The sequence below is a fragment of the Arachis ipaensis genome, chromosome B01, assembly GCF_000816755.2.
Source record: "Arachis ipaensis cultivar K30076 chromosome B01, Araip1.1, whole genome shotgun sequence".
In the NCBI taxonomy this organism is placed as follows: domain Eukaryota; kingdom Viridiplantae; phylum Streptophyta; class Magnoliopsida; order Fabales; family Fabaceae; genus Arachis; species Arachis ipaensis.
Window position 1 is genome coordinate 38,329,749 of NC_029785.2, and position 13,925 is coordinate 38,343,673.

The following is a 13,925-nucleotide window of genomic DNA, read 5'->3' on the forward strand; positions in this document are numbered from 1 at the left end:
TGTATTGAGCCTTCTGTAGTCAATACACATGTGCCACCCTGTAACTGTTCTTGTAGGAACCAGTTCATTTTTTTCATTATGAATTACTGTCATGCCTCCCTTTTTTGGGACGACTTGAACAGGGCTCACCCTGGGGCTATCAGAAATAGGATAAATAATCCCAGCCTCTAGTAACTTGGTGACCTCTTTTTGCACCACTTCCTTCATGGCTGGATTTAGCCGCCTCTGTGGTTGAACCACTGGTTTGGCATTATCCTCTAATAGGATTTTGTGCATGCATCTAGCTGGGCTTATGCCCTTAAGGTCACCTATGGACCACCCAAGAGCTGTCTTGTGTGTCCTTAGCACTTGAATAAGTGCTTCATCTTCCTGTGAATTTAAAGCAGAGCTTATGATCACTGGAAAAGTGTCACCTTCTCCCAGAAATGCATATTTCAAGGATGGTGGTAGTGGCTTGAGCTCGGGTTTAGGAGGTTTTTTCTCTTTCAGAAGAAAGTTCAGAGGTTCTTTCATGTCCCCTGAATCCTCCAAATCAGGCTGAACATCTTTAAAGATGTCTTCCAACTCTGATTCGAGACTCTCAGCCATGTTGATCTTTTCTACCAAAGAGTCAATAAGATCAAATTTCATGCAGTCTGTTGGTGTGTCTGGATGCTGCATGGCTTTGACAGCGTTCAACTTGAACTCATCATTGTTGACTCTCAGGGTTATTTCCCCCTGTTGGACGTCAATGAGGGATCGTCCAGTTGCTAGGAAGGGTCTTCCTAGAATGAGAGTAGCACTCTTGTGCTCCTCCATTTCCAGCACAACAAAGTCAGTGGGAAAGGCGAATGGCCCAACTCTGACAATCATGTCCTCAATCACGCCTGATGGGTATTTAGTGGAACCATCAGCAAGTTGGAGACATATCCGGGTTGGTTTAACTTCTTCAGTTAAGCCAAGCTTCCTGATAGTGGATGCCGGTATTAGGTTGATGTTTGCCCCAAGATCGCATAAAGCTGTCTTGGTGCAATTATCTTCTAATATGCATGGTATCAGAAAGCTCCCAGGGTCTTTAAGCTTTTCAGGAAAGCTCTTCAAAATGACTGCACTGCATTCTTCAGTGAGGAGAACTCTTTCTGTTTCTCTCCAATCCTTCTTATGACTCAAGATCTCTTTCATGAACTTGGCATAAGAAGGTATTTGCTCAAGTGCTTCTGCAAATGGAATCTTTATTTCAAGAGTCCTGAGGTAATCTGCAAAGCGAGCAAATTGCTTATCCTGCTCCTCTTTTCGGAGTTTTTGAGGATAAGGTATCTTGGCTTTATATTCTTCAACCTTAGTTGCTGCAGGTTTATTGCCTACAGAAGTGGTTGAAGAAGCCTTTTTAGAGGGGTTGTTATCAGTATTTGTGTGTGTCTGATCCCTCACTGGCACTTGAGTGCCAGAGTTAAAAACTGGAGTGAAACTGGACGCCAGCTCCTTGTCTGCTCCTGGCGTCTGAACGCCAGAACTGTGCCCTTTTTGGGCGTTCAGTGCCAGATCCTGCCCATTTTGGGCATTCAACGCCAGATCCTTGCCCATTTCTGGCGTTGAACGCCAGTCCTGCTGTATCTCTGGCGTTGAACGCCAGTTTTGGCCATGGTCTGGGCGTTCAGCGCCAGCCTTCCACCAATTTTCTGGCGTTTTAGTGCCAGAATTATTTTTTCCTGGGCTCTTACTGTCCTCAGGTGAATTTTGGGTGGTTTGCTCATTTCTTAGCTTTTTGCTGCCTTGAGGTGGGGTATTTAATGTTTTCCCACTTCTTAGTTGAACTGCTTGGCATTCCTCTGCTATTTGCTTTGACAGCTGCTGCTTTGTTTGCTTAAACTGTTCGTCCATATGTATATTAGCCATCCTTGTCTCTTGTAACCTGTCTTTAAATTCGGCTAGAAAAAAAAAAAAAAGAAAATAAGGATTCTAAAATTTTAACACGACAATAATAAGAGACTCTAAACAAAAAAAAAGAAATTTTTCCTAATCTAAGCAACAAAATAAACCGTCAGTTGTTCTAGATAGGAACAAGCGTGTTTGAATGGAAAACAGAATTACTTGCATTAATTCATCGAGACACAGCAGAGCTCCTCACCCCCAATAATAGGGTTTAGAGACTCATGCCGTCAGAGAATATAAAGTTTAGATCTGAAATGTCATCCGATACAAAATAAGTCTCTAGAAGTTGTTTAAATACTAAACTAGTAGCCTAGGTTTACAAAAAATAAGTGGACTATGATGGATGATGCAGAGATCCACTTCTGGGGCCCACTTGGTGTGTGATGGGGCTAAGATTTAAGTAAGTCACGTGCAGAGGCCATTTGTGGAGTTGAACGCCAGTTTTTGTGCCAGTTTGGGCGTTCAACTCCAGCTTTTGATCCTTTTCTGGCGCTGGACGCCAGAATTGGGTAGAGAACTGGCGTTGAACGCCATTTTACATCGTCTATCCTTGTGCAAAGTATGGACTATTATATATTGCTGGAAAGCCCTGGATGTCGACTTTCCAACGCAATTGGAAGCATGCCATTTCGAGTTCTGTAGCTCCAGAAAATCCACTTTGAGTGCAGGGAGGTCAGAATCCAACAGCATCAGCAGTCCTTTTTCAGCCTGAATCAGATTTTTGCTCAGCTCGCTCAATTTCAGCCAGAAAAATACCTAAAATTACAGAAAAACACACAACTCATAGTAAAGTCCAGAAATATGAATTTTTCCTAAAAACTAATGAAAATAGACTAAAAAGTAACTAAAATATACTCAAAACTATATGAAATTAACCCCAGAAAGCGTATAAAATATCCGCTCATCATTTTTATAGCTTGTTTTTACTTTATTTTTTTCTGAGTTTTTTATTTTAATAATGGTGTTGCATTCTCCTACTCAATTGTTGAGACTTTCTTGCATTATTTTGGTGCCTCTTGACTTGTTTGACATTGTTGGGTGATGAAACTTTTAAATTAATGCTTCATCTTGTATGACTCTTGTGTCTTTGTGCATTGATATGACCTCATATTGTCCTTCATGACCCACTTTTTCTTATTTGAACTTGATGCTTAATATACTCTTCATGCTTTGACTTTACTCTTGTATCAAGCTTCTTGATATGCATTAGCTCATCTTATTTTTTCCCTCACATATGTAGCTACGATGTAGTAAGAACCCTACTCTTATTTGGCATTAGCCCCTGCCTATGTTCTATTTGCTTTGATATCTTTGTTATAGGCTTAATTTTCTTTCCTTTTCGTTCCTTTTAGGTTGGCCACCAAGAAGGAAGAAAAGGAAAAGCTTTTAAATGGGGTAACAACCAAGTCATTCGCACAACCCTTTAAAGAAAGCTCATCAGTTGTTTCAACCCGTCCACATTGTTCTTCTTTGCATACACCGAGGACGGTACAATCTTCAAGTGTGGGGAGATCGTCCGACCGATCTCCATGGGTAACAATTTCCTTTCAACACCAACGTTAGCTAGTTATTGCATTGCATAATAGGTTGCATGATAGCTAGCATTTGTATATATTTTATCACTTCTTTTTTTGATTAGGACTACTTGGTTATGGTGATGATTTCTCTTCCAAGAAAATTGTTTTAGGGCACCCTACTAATTTGAAAATTTTTTGTTGAACTTGCTTGAAAGAATATATTTTGGAACATGGTTTTTGAGCTAAGAACACAAGCTTGTGAGATTTGAGCCTAATGCTGTGGTTACATCTTATAACCACTTATTTTCGCTTCTTGTGTGTATTATTCTCTTTCTATGATTGTAATCTTTGATTTGTTTGATTCTTTATGTCCATTATTTTCTGTACTCATGCATTTATATGATTGAGGCCATTATTTCATTTAGCTCACTTACCCAAGTAGCCTTACCCTTTATCTTCTTTTGTTAGCAACTTTGAGCCTACACTTAACCCGCTTGTTCATAATTTTAGTACATTACAAGCTCTGAAGCCGAAAATAATAAATATAATTTATTTGGATCTTTGATTGGCTTAGGGTAGTGTGTGTAACATTCAAGTATGGGAAAACTTGAAACATTGGTTGAGAAAAAAAGGTAGTTTTGTATTTTTGTTGCAAATATTGGAAATTGGGTGCATGCTCGTGTATTAATCAAATGTAAAACCTTATGCATTGATGTTCTTGTATATAGTTTGAGAGAAAGAAAAAAATAAGAAAAACAAAAGAAAAAGAAAGAAAAAGAAAAGAAAAAATAGAAAAAAAAAGGAAAAGAAAGAAAAAGAAATGAAATAAAAAGGGGATAAAATACTCCAAAGTGAAGCTCAATAAAATCAATGCATATGTGTTATGATTAAGGAAAAAAATGCATGAGTATGTGAAAAAAGTGAAGAATGGGTAGTTAGGTTAGCTTTTGAATTGTATAGGATGTCATAGTCTAAATGGGAAGTCTAAGCTTATAAAAGATTCAAGTTTCAATCTCACTTATCCATATATGCATCCTACGTTGACCCTAGCCCCATTACAACCTAAAGAAAAGACCTCATGATACTTGTATGCATGCATGAAATATATGTTGATTGTTAGATGAAAACTAAATCTTGGAAAGCATGATTAGGGGAGAATTGAGTGAATCAACCCTAAACACTTGAGCGAATAGAGTGCAAACACTACCTGTGAGGGTTCGATTGCTCAATTACATGTTTTCACCTATGATCATCATTCTTCATGCAAGTTTGTAAACATATTTAATAGCTCAATTTAATTGTGGATTAGACTTACTAGTCCTTATCCCTTGTGCATATAGGCTTCTTGGGGATTGATTTATTTTGACCAAGCAATTGTATTCATGTAGATAGTTGCATATAGGTAGGGTGCATTTAGTTAGATTTCATTGAATAAATGCTGATACCCTTTGCTTTCTCTTGGTTTAAGCATGAGGACATGCTTGGTTTAAGTGTGGGGAGGTTGATATACTCCATTTGTAGGGTTTATCTTGTGTTGAATTTAGAGGGTTTTATCATCTTTTCCCACATTTATTCAATGAAATAGCATGGTTTTGTAAATTCTCCTTTAATTGTGCTTAAGAGTGAAAACATGCTTTTCAGGTCATAAAATAGCTAAATCTAATTCACCTTGATTCCATTAGATGCCTTGATATGTTTGTTAAGTGACTTCAGATTTAGGAGGCAAAGATTGGATCAAGGGAATGAACGAAAAGCATGTAAAAATGGAGAACTCATGAAGAAATGAAGGAATCGCAAAAGCTGTCAAGCCGACCTCTTCGTACTTAATCGACCATAACTTGAGTTACAGAAGTCCAAATGATGCGGTTCTAGTTGTGTTAGAAAGCTAACATCCGCGACTTCAAAATGATATAAGATTTGCCATAGTTGCATCGCGGATAGAGGCACGCACGTGCATGGTACATGTAAGTACCAATGGGTGCACATGGTTCACTTGATGCAACTCGTGGCCAGCGATTTTAGTTGCCTTGTGGGCCCAATCCAACTCATTTCTGATGCTATTTAAGCCAAGGATTGATGGAGAATTAACATACTTTTGATCATTAGTCATAGTTTAGTAGTTAGAGTTAGTTTCTAGAGAGAGAAGCTCTCACTTCTCTTTAGGATTAGGATTAGGTTTTAGATCTAGATTAGAATTTCTTAGATCTAGGTTTAATTCATGCTTTAATTTACTTTTCCTTTACAATTTTTTGTTCCTCTACTCTTCCTCTCTCTAATTTTGTATTTCATTCTTGTAATTGCTTACTTTGTTGTTGATGCACTCTTTCTTCTTCTATTCTCCTTTAATGCAATTTGAGGTAATTCATGGAGATCTTGTTTTCTTTGATTGTTGTTGTTAATTCCTTGCAATAATTGTTGTTAGATTTCTTTATTGATGCCAATTTATTTTGCTTTTCTTTAGTGCCTTCCAAGTGTTTGATGAAATGCTTGGTTGGATTTTAGTATAGATTTTCTCCTCTTGCCTTAGGTAGAGTAATTAGTGACGCTTGAGTTATCTAATTCCTTTGTTGATTGATAATTAGAAGTTGCTAATTGATTTGGATACCACTAAAGCTAGTCTTTCCCTTGGGAGTTGGCTAGGACTTGTGGAATCAAGTTGATTCATCCACTTGACTTTCCTCCATGGTTAGAGGTTAACTAAGTGGTAGCAATGGACAATTTGTGGTCGCAATTGAGGAGGATAACTAGGATGGGACTTCTAATTCTCATAACCTTACCAAGAGCTTTCATAGCTATTAGTTTACTTCCCTTGCCATTTACATTTCTTGTCTAAAACCTCAAAAACCCCAAACATACTCCATAACCAATAACAAGAATACTTTATTGTAATTCCTAGGGAGAACGACCCGAGGTTCAATACTTCGGTTTATAAATTTAGGGGTTTGTTACTTGTGACAAACAATCTTTTGTATGAAAAGACTATTGTTGGTTTAGAAACTATACTTGCAACGAGATTTCATTTGTAAAATTCTAAACCGTCAAAAATCCAATCATCAAAATGGCGCCGTTGCCGGGGAATTGCAATGGTGTTATGTTATTGGTTATTGTACATATGTGAATATTGTGAATAGCTTGATTTTTGGATTGTTTGCTAGTCTTTGCTAGTTTAGGACTTTGTTTCATTATATTTTTATTAGCTTTTGAATTTTATTTTCTCTTTTCATTATGAATTCTCACTTTGGCTATGAGTTTGGTTCTAACTATGTTGTAGGAAATGAGAGCTTCAATGAGGATGTAGATCAAGGATGGGACAATCAAAGGTGGGAGGAGCCATATGCATATGATCAATCTTCATGGCAACAACCTCCACCAATGCACTATGAAAAAGAGCCATTATATGATGCATATCAATCCAATGGCTATGGTGAATCACCTTGTGACTTTCAAGAACCACCACTATATGCCTATGAGTCATACCCTCAATATAACCCTCAACCATACTCACAAGCCACTTTCCACCAACCACCTTCATATGACCCTAATCCTTATCCATCCTACCAACAATCATATGAGACATATGAACCACACATAGAGCCACCACCATTTCAACATTAATATTTTTAAGAATCACCCCCTCCATATTATTACCAAGATGAACCACCTCCAATGTATGAAAATTTTCAACCACAAGATGAATACTACTTTCCACCACAACCTCCCATGGAAGAATATTCATGTCCATCGATCCAAGAGCCATATGATCCTAATCATATTATCCAAGAAGAACAAGAGTCAAGGAATCATCTCAAGGAAACATGGATCAACTTCAAGCAACCATGGAGTGTGTTGTGCAACAAGTGGAAAGAATGGAAAATATTGAACCATCATAACTCCACCAAGAGAAACCACCTTCCTACTATGAATTCTTCCCCCAAATTAATGAATCCTTCCATCCACCCCAACCTCCAATGGATAACATCCTTGATGTTCTTGTTCAAGGACAAGAGGAGATGAAAAGGGATGTGCAACAATTCACGGCCGCCTTAGACGAGGTGGTAAGTTGGTTAGCATCCCAATACTTGAATACTCAAGGAACTCCCATGACCACATGGGGAGGATCAAATGAAGAGCATAATATGAAGGACAGATTGGTGGAGAATGAGGAAAGTTACTTTGTATTAGAACAATTGGAGGAAGCTACAATTGTTGAAGAAGAGGATGAAGTGGTTGAAGACTTAGGAGATGCGGAACCACCTTGGGAATCTAGAATTGAAGAGAACCCCTCCAAGATGATTGAATTTGATGCTATGGAAGAATGTGCACTACTTCCAAGGCATATTCCATATGAAGACTTGGACGGGATAGAGCAAGAACTGAGTTCCCTTGGTGATGAAGATCAAGCATCAAGTCTTAGTGGTAAAGAATCCTTTGAGCTTGAAGACCCTTCTCCCGGTGGATTTGAAGGCAATGTGGAGGTAAAATTCTCTCACATTCCCATTTATGATTTGAGTAAGGGAAAAGGCTTAGATAGAATTGATGAACAAAAGATTGAAATTGAGAAAACTTGTGAAAAGGTGGAGATCCCTAGAAATAGAAGAACGTACAATTGGTTATGCTTTGTCAAGATCTTTGGAAGCATCTTTGCCTAGGTTGCCATCTACTCCTTCACTTGATTGGGTAAAATTCATTTCTATTAGCTTTATTGTCCCACTTGAGTATGACTTGCTTGAAACGGATGGTCAACTTAGGATGCTTGGTGGGATGAAGCGTAAAAGAAAAATGTTTCGTGGTTAGCGTTGCAAATCAAGGCTCATTTTGGTTGATACTTCAAGAGTTGAATACAAAGGTTGGAATAGTGCTCACCTAGATGGGTCTAGGAGGATTGTTGGCCACTTTACTGAGAATTCATCTTGCACACCACCTGATTGGACTAATAATGAGAGTCAACTTCAAGACGGATGTGAAAACAAAGTATGGGATCCCAGATTACACAAGGAGAATCAATTTTGGGAGCTCCAAGCTTGTGAAGAACTCTATCAACACTTGGTGCAACAAATAAGGAATCTTGGGGCACAATGGAGAACCAAGCATTGGTGGGAGTTCCAAGAAGAATTTAAGCACAAGCCACCTTGAGAAGAGCTCCCCATAAGTCCAACTTAAGGACAATAAACAAAAGTGCTAGGTGGGAGACACCCCACCATGGTATACTCTTTCCACTCTCTTGTAGCTTTGATTAATAAATGATTTGAGTTACCATTGTAGGTAGATTTTCTTGTTGTATAAGCTTGTTTAATAATTTGGTTGTTAGTTTCTTGACATGCAAGTAATCCTTGTTAGTAGTTAGGAAAGTTTCAACACCAAAATAATTTTTCTTTCCCAAGTTTCTACTTTTGATTGGTTTTTAAGTTGTAAGTAGTATAGGGGAGATTTTTAGCTAATTTTTTTAGCATTTCTGAAAACAAAGGGGGAGGGGGGCACGCGTGCGCACACTATGTGCGTATGCATCCATTGGGCACTCGCAACTCCTGGGTCATTTTCCAAAGAGTTGTGCCAATTCTGCGCCAATTCTGAGCCCCAGGCACAACGCCACTCACGCGTGCGTGCACCTGGCGCGTGTGCATCCATGGCCCCATTCGCGCAAAGCGCGTGTACGCGCACTAGCCGCGTACGCGTCCATGATCTTAATTGCGCAAAGCGCGCGTACGCGCACTAGCCGCGTCCGTGTCGGTGGTGCCATCTACAATCTTGGGCCATTTTCCCAAGAGTTGTGCTAATTTTGGGCTGACCCTATGCGCCCAGCCTAACCCGCGCGTGCGCGCACACGGCGCATACGCGTCCCTCGGACGGTATGCACATCGACGCGTGAGCGCACCGTGCGCGTCCGCGTCGGTAAAAAAAAGAGTTTTCTTTCTCATCTTCCATTTTCTTTTGTCTATTGCATTCGCATACTGTTATTCTTTACAGTTTTATTTTGTTTTTATAGCTTATTTTTACTTTATTTTTTCCGAGTTTCTTATTTTAATAATGGTGTTGCATTCTCCTACTCAATTGTTGAGACTTTCTTGCATTATTTTGGTGCCTCTTGACTTGTTTGACATTGTTGGGTGATGAAACTTTTATATCAATGCTTCATCTTGTATGACTCTTGTGTCTTTGTGCATTGATATGACCTCATATTGTCCTTCATGACCCACTTTTTTTTATTTGAACTTGATGCTCAATATGCTCTTCATGCTTTGACTTTACTCTTGCATCAAGCTTCTTGATATGCATTAGCTCATCTTATTTTCTCCCTCACATGTGTAGCTACCATGTAGTGAGAACCCTACTCTTATTTGGCATTAGCCCCCGCCTATGTTCTATTTGCTTTGATATCTTTGTTATAGGCTTAATTTTCTTTCCTTTTCGTTCCTTTTAGGTTGGCCACCAAGAAGGAAGAAAAGGAAAAGCTTTTAAATGGGGCAACAACCAAGTCATTCGCACAACCCTTTAAAGAAAGCTCATCAATTGTTTCAACCCGTCCACATTGTTCTTCTTTGCAAGCACCGAGGACGGTGCAATCTTCAAGTATGGAGAGATCGTCCGATCGATCTCCATGGGTAACAATTTCCTTTCAACGCCAACGTTAGCTAGTTATTGCATTGCATAATAGGTTGCATGATATCTAGCATTTGTATATATTTTATCACTTCTTTTTTTGATTAGGACTACTTGGTTATGGTGATGATTTCTCTTCCAAAAAATTATTTTAGGGCACCCTACCAATTTGAAAATTTTTCGTTGAACTTGCTTGAAAGAATTTATTTTGGAACATGGTTTTTGAGCTAAGAACACAAGCTTGTGAGATTTGAGCCTAATGCTGTGGTTACATCTTATAACCACTTATTTTCCCTTCTTGTGTGTATTATTCTCTTTCTATGATTATAATCTTTGATTTGTTTGATTCTTTATGTCCATTATTTTGTGTACTCATGCATTTATATGATTGAGGCCATTATTTCATTTAGCTCACTTACCCAAGTAGCCTTACCCTTTATCTTCCATTGTTAGCAACCTTGAGCCTACGTTTAACCCGCTTGTTGATAATTTTAGTACATTACAAGCCCTAAAGTGGAAAATAATAAATATTCCTTATTTGGATCTTTGATTGGCTTAGGCTAGTGTGTGTAACATTCAAGTGTGGTAAAACTTGGGACATTGGTTGAGAAAAAAAGGTAGTTTTGTATTTTTATTGTAAATATTGGAAATTGGGTGCATGCTCATGTATTAATCAAATGTAAAACCTTATGCATTGATGTTCTTGTATATAGTTTGAAAGAAAGAAAAAAATGAGAAAAACAAAAGAAAAAGAAAAACAATATAAAAAAGAAAAGAAAAAAATAGAAAAAAAAGGAAAGAAAGAAAAAGAAAAGAAATAAAAAGGGGATAAAATACCCCAAAGTGAAGCTCAATAAAATCAATGCATATGTGTTGATTAAGGAAAAAAAATGCATGAGTATGTGAAAAAAGTGAAGAATGGGTAGTTAGGTTAGCTTTTGAATTGTATAGGATGTCATAGGCTATATGGGAAGTCTAAGCTTATCAAAGATTCAAGTTTCAAGCTCACTTAACCATATATGCATCCTACCTTGACCCCAGCCCCATTACAACCTAAAGAAAAGACCTCATGATACTTGTATGCATGCATGAAATATATGTTGATTGTTAGATGAAAAACAAATCTTGGAAAGCATGATTAGGGGAGAATTGAGTGAATCAACCCTAAACACTTGAGCGAATAGAGTGCAAACACTATCGGTGAGCGTTCGATTGCTCAATTACATGTTTTCACCTATGATCATCATTCTTCATGCAAGTTTGTAAAAATATTTAATAGCTCAATTCAATTGTGGATTAGACTTGCCAGTCCTTAGCCCTTGTGCATATAGGCTTCTTGGGGATTGATTTATTTTGACCAAGCAATTGCATTCATGTATATAGTTGCATACAGGTAGGGTGTATTTAGTTAGATTTCATTGAATAAATATTGATACCCTTTGCTTTCTCTTGGTTTAAGTATGAGGACATATTTGGTTTAAGTGTGGGAAGGTTGATAAACCCCATTTGTAGGGTTTATCTTGTGTTGAATTTAGAGGGTTTCATCATCTTTTCCCACATTTATTCAATGAAATAACATGGTTTTGTAAATTCTCCTTTAACTGTGCTTAAGAGTGAAAACATGTTTTTTAGGTCTTAAAATAGCTAAATCTAATTCACCTTGATTCCATTAGATGCCTTGATATTTTATTAAGTGACTTCAGATTTAGGAGGCAAAGATTGGATCAAGAGAATGAAGGAAAAGCATGTAAAAATGGAGAACTCATGAAAAAATGAAGGAATCGCAAAAGCTATCAAGCCGACCTCTTCGCACTTAATCGACCATAACTTGAGCTACAAAAGTCCAAAGGATGCGGTTTCAGTTGCGTTGGAAATTTAACATCCGGGGCTTCGATATGAAATAAGATTTTCCATAGTTGCATCACGGATAGGGGTGCGCACGCGCACGGTACGCGTACGCGCCGATGGGTGCACATGGTTCACTTGATGCAACTCGTGGCCAGCGATTTTAGAAGCCTTGTGGACCCAATCCAACTCATCTCTGATGCTATTTAAGCCAAGGATTGAAGGAGAATTAACATACTTTTGATCATTAGTCATAGTTTAGTAGTTAGAGTTAGTTTCTAGAGAGAGAAGCTCTCACTTCTCTCTAGGATTAGGATGAGGTTTTAGATCTAGATTAGAATTTCTTAGATCTAGGTTTAATTCATACTTTAATTTAATTTTCCTTTACAATTTCTTGTTCCTCTACTCTTCCTCTCTCTAATTTTGTATTTCATTCTTGTAATTGCTTACTTTGTTGTTGATGCACTCTTTCTTCTTCTATTCTCCTTTAATGCAATTTGGGCTAATTCATGTAGATCTTGTTTTCTTTGATTGTTGTTATTAATTCCTTGCCATAATTGTTGTTAGATTTCTTTATTGATGCCAATTTATTTTGCTTTTATTTAGTGACTTCCAAGTGTTTGATGAAATGCTTGGTTGTATTTTAGTATAGATTTTCTCCTCTTGTCTTAGGTGGAGTAATTAGTGACTCTTGAGTTATCTAATTCCTTTGTTGATTGATAATTAGAAGTTGCTAATTGATTTGGATACCACTAAAACTAGTATTTCCCTTGGGAGTTGGCTAGGACTTGTGGAATCAAGTTGATTCATCCACTTGACTTTCCTCCATGGTTAGAGGTTAACTAAGTGGTAGCAATGGACAATTTGTGGTCGCAATTGAGGAGGATAACTAGGATGGGACTTCTAATTCTCATAACCTTGCCAAGAGCTTTCATAGCTATTAGTTTACTTCCCTTGCCATTTACATTTCTTGTCTAAAATCTCAAAAACCCCAAACATACTCCATAACTAATAACAAGAACACTTTATTGTAATTCCTAGGGAGAACAACCCGAGGTTCAATACTTCGGTTTATAAATTTAGGGGTTTGTTACTTGTGACAAATAAGCTTTTGTATGAAAGGACTATTGTTGGTTTAGAAACTATACTTGCAACAAGATTTCATTTGTAAAATTCCAAACCGTCAAAAATCCAATCATCAAGTATCACCAAGAATTAATAGATTCTGAGCAACCCAATCAATGGGGATATGCTTCAGAAAATGATGAAGCAATTCACATGAGATATGATCCAGAACCACAAGATGATTTATGTCATTACCCTCATGGTGTCTGGACATGTCAACAAGAGTGTGAATAATCAGTTGAAATGGGACACTTCTCAGAGACACAATATGATCCAGATTTTGATGAGTTTAACAACTATTCATATTGTGGCTGGGAAGGTGAAAATCAAAGAGATCTTAGTGATCCATACTTTCTTCATCAAGAGACATCATCACTGGAGTGTGCTTTCAATAAATTCATGCAAGATTGTCCCCCAAATGATCCATACTGTGATGAATTCAACAAAGATTCAAGTTGTGGTTGGGAGGACCAAAATCAGAGAGCATTTGACAATTCATACTCCACTTATCAAGAGCCATCATCACTTGAGCAAACCTTCAATTCATTCATATAAAATTGTCCAACCTCACCTCCCAGTTTCTCATGTGAAAATTCTTCATCACTAGATGATGCCTCAATACAAAGTTTTCTCCATGATCCATACCAACCACAAAATTCAGTCCACAATTAACAAAATTCATTCCATGCCCCTCAAAACATCACCACAACACATCCATGCCCACAAAATTATTCTCAACCTTCATCCCTTGAGCTAGAATTTAAACAATACTTACAAACATCCATAGACTCTTGGAATAAACAAGAAACCCTCTGCAATAAGATGGATGGATATTTGGAGCAGGCAAGGAAAAACAAAGAAGTGCTAAGCAAGGAAGATGAAGAATAATTGGTGGATGTGAAGAAGGAAGTGGAAGAAGAGGCCACTGCA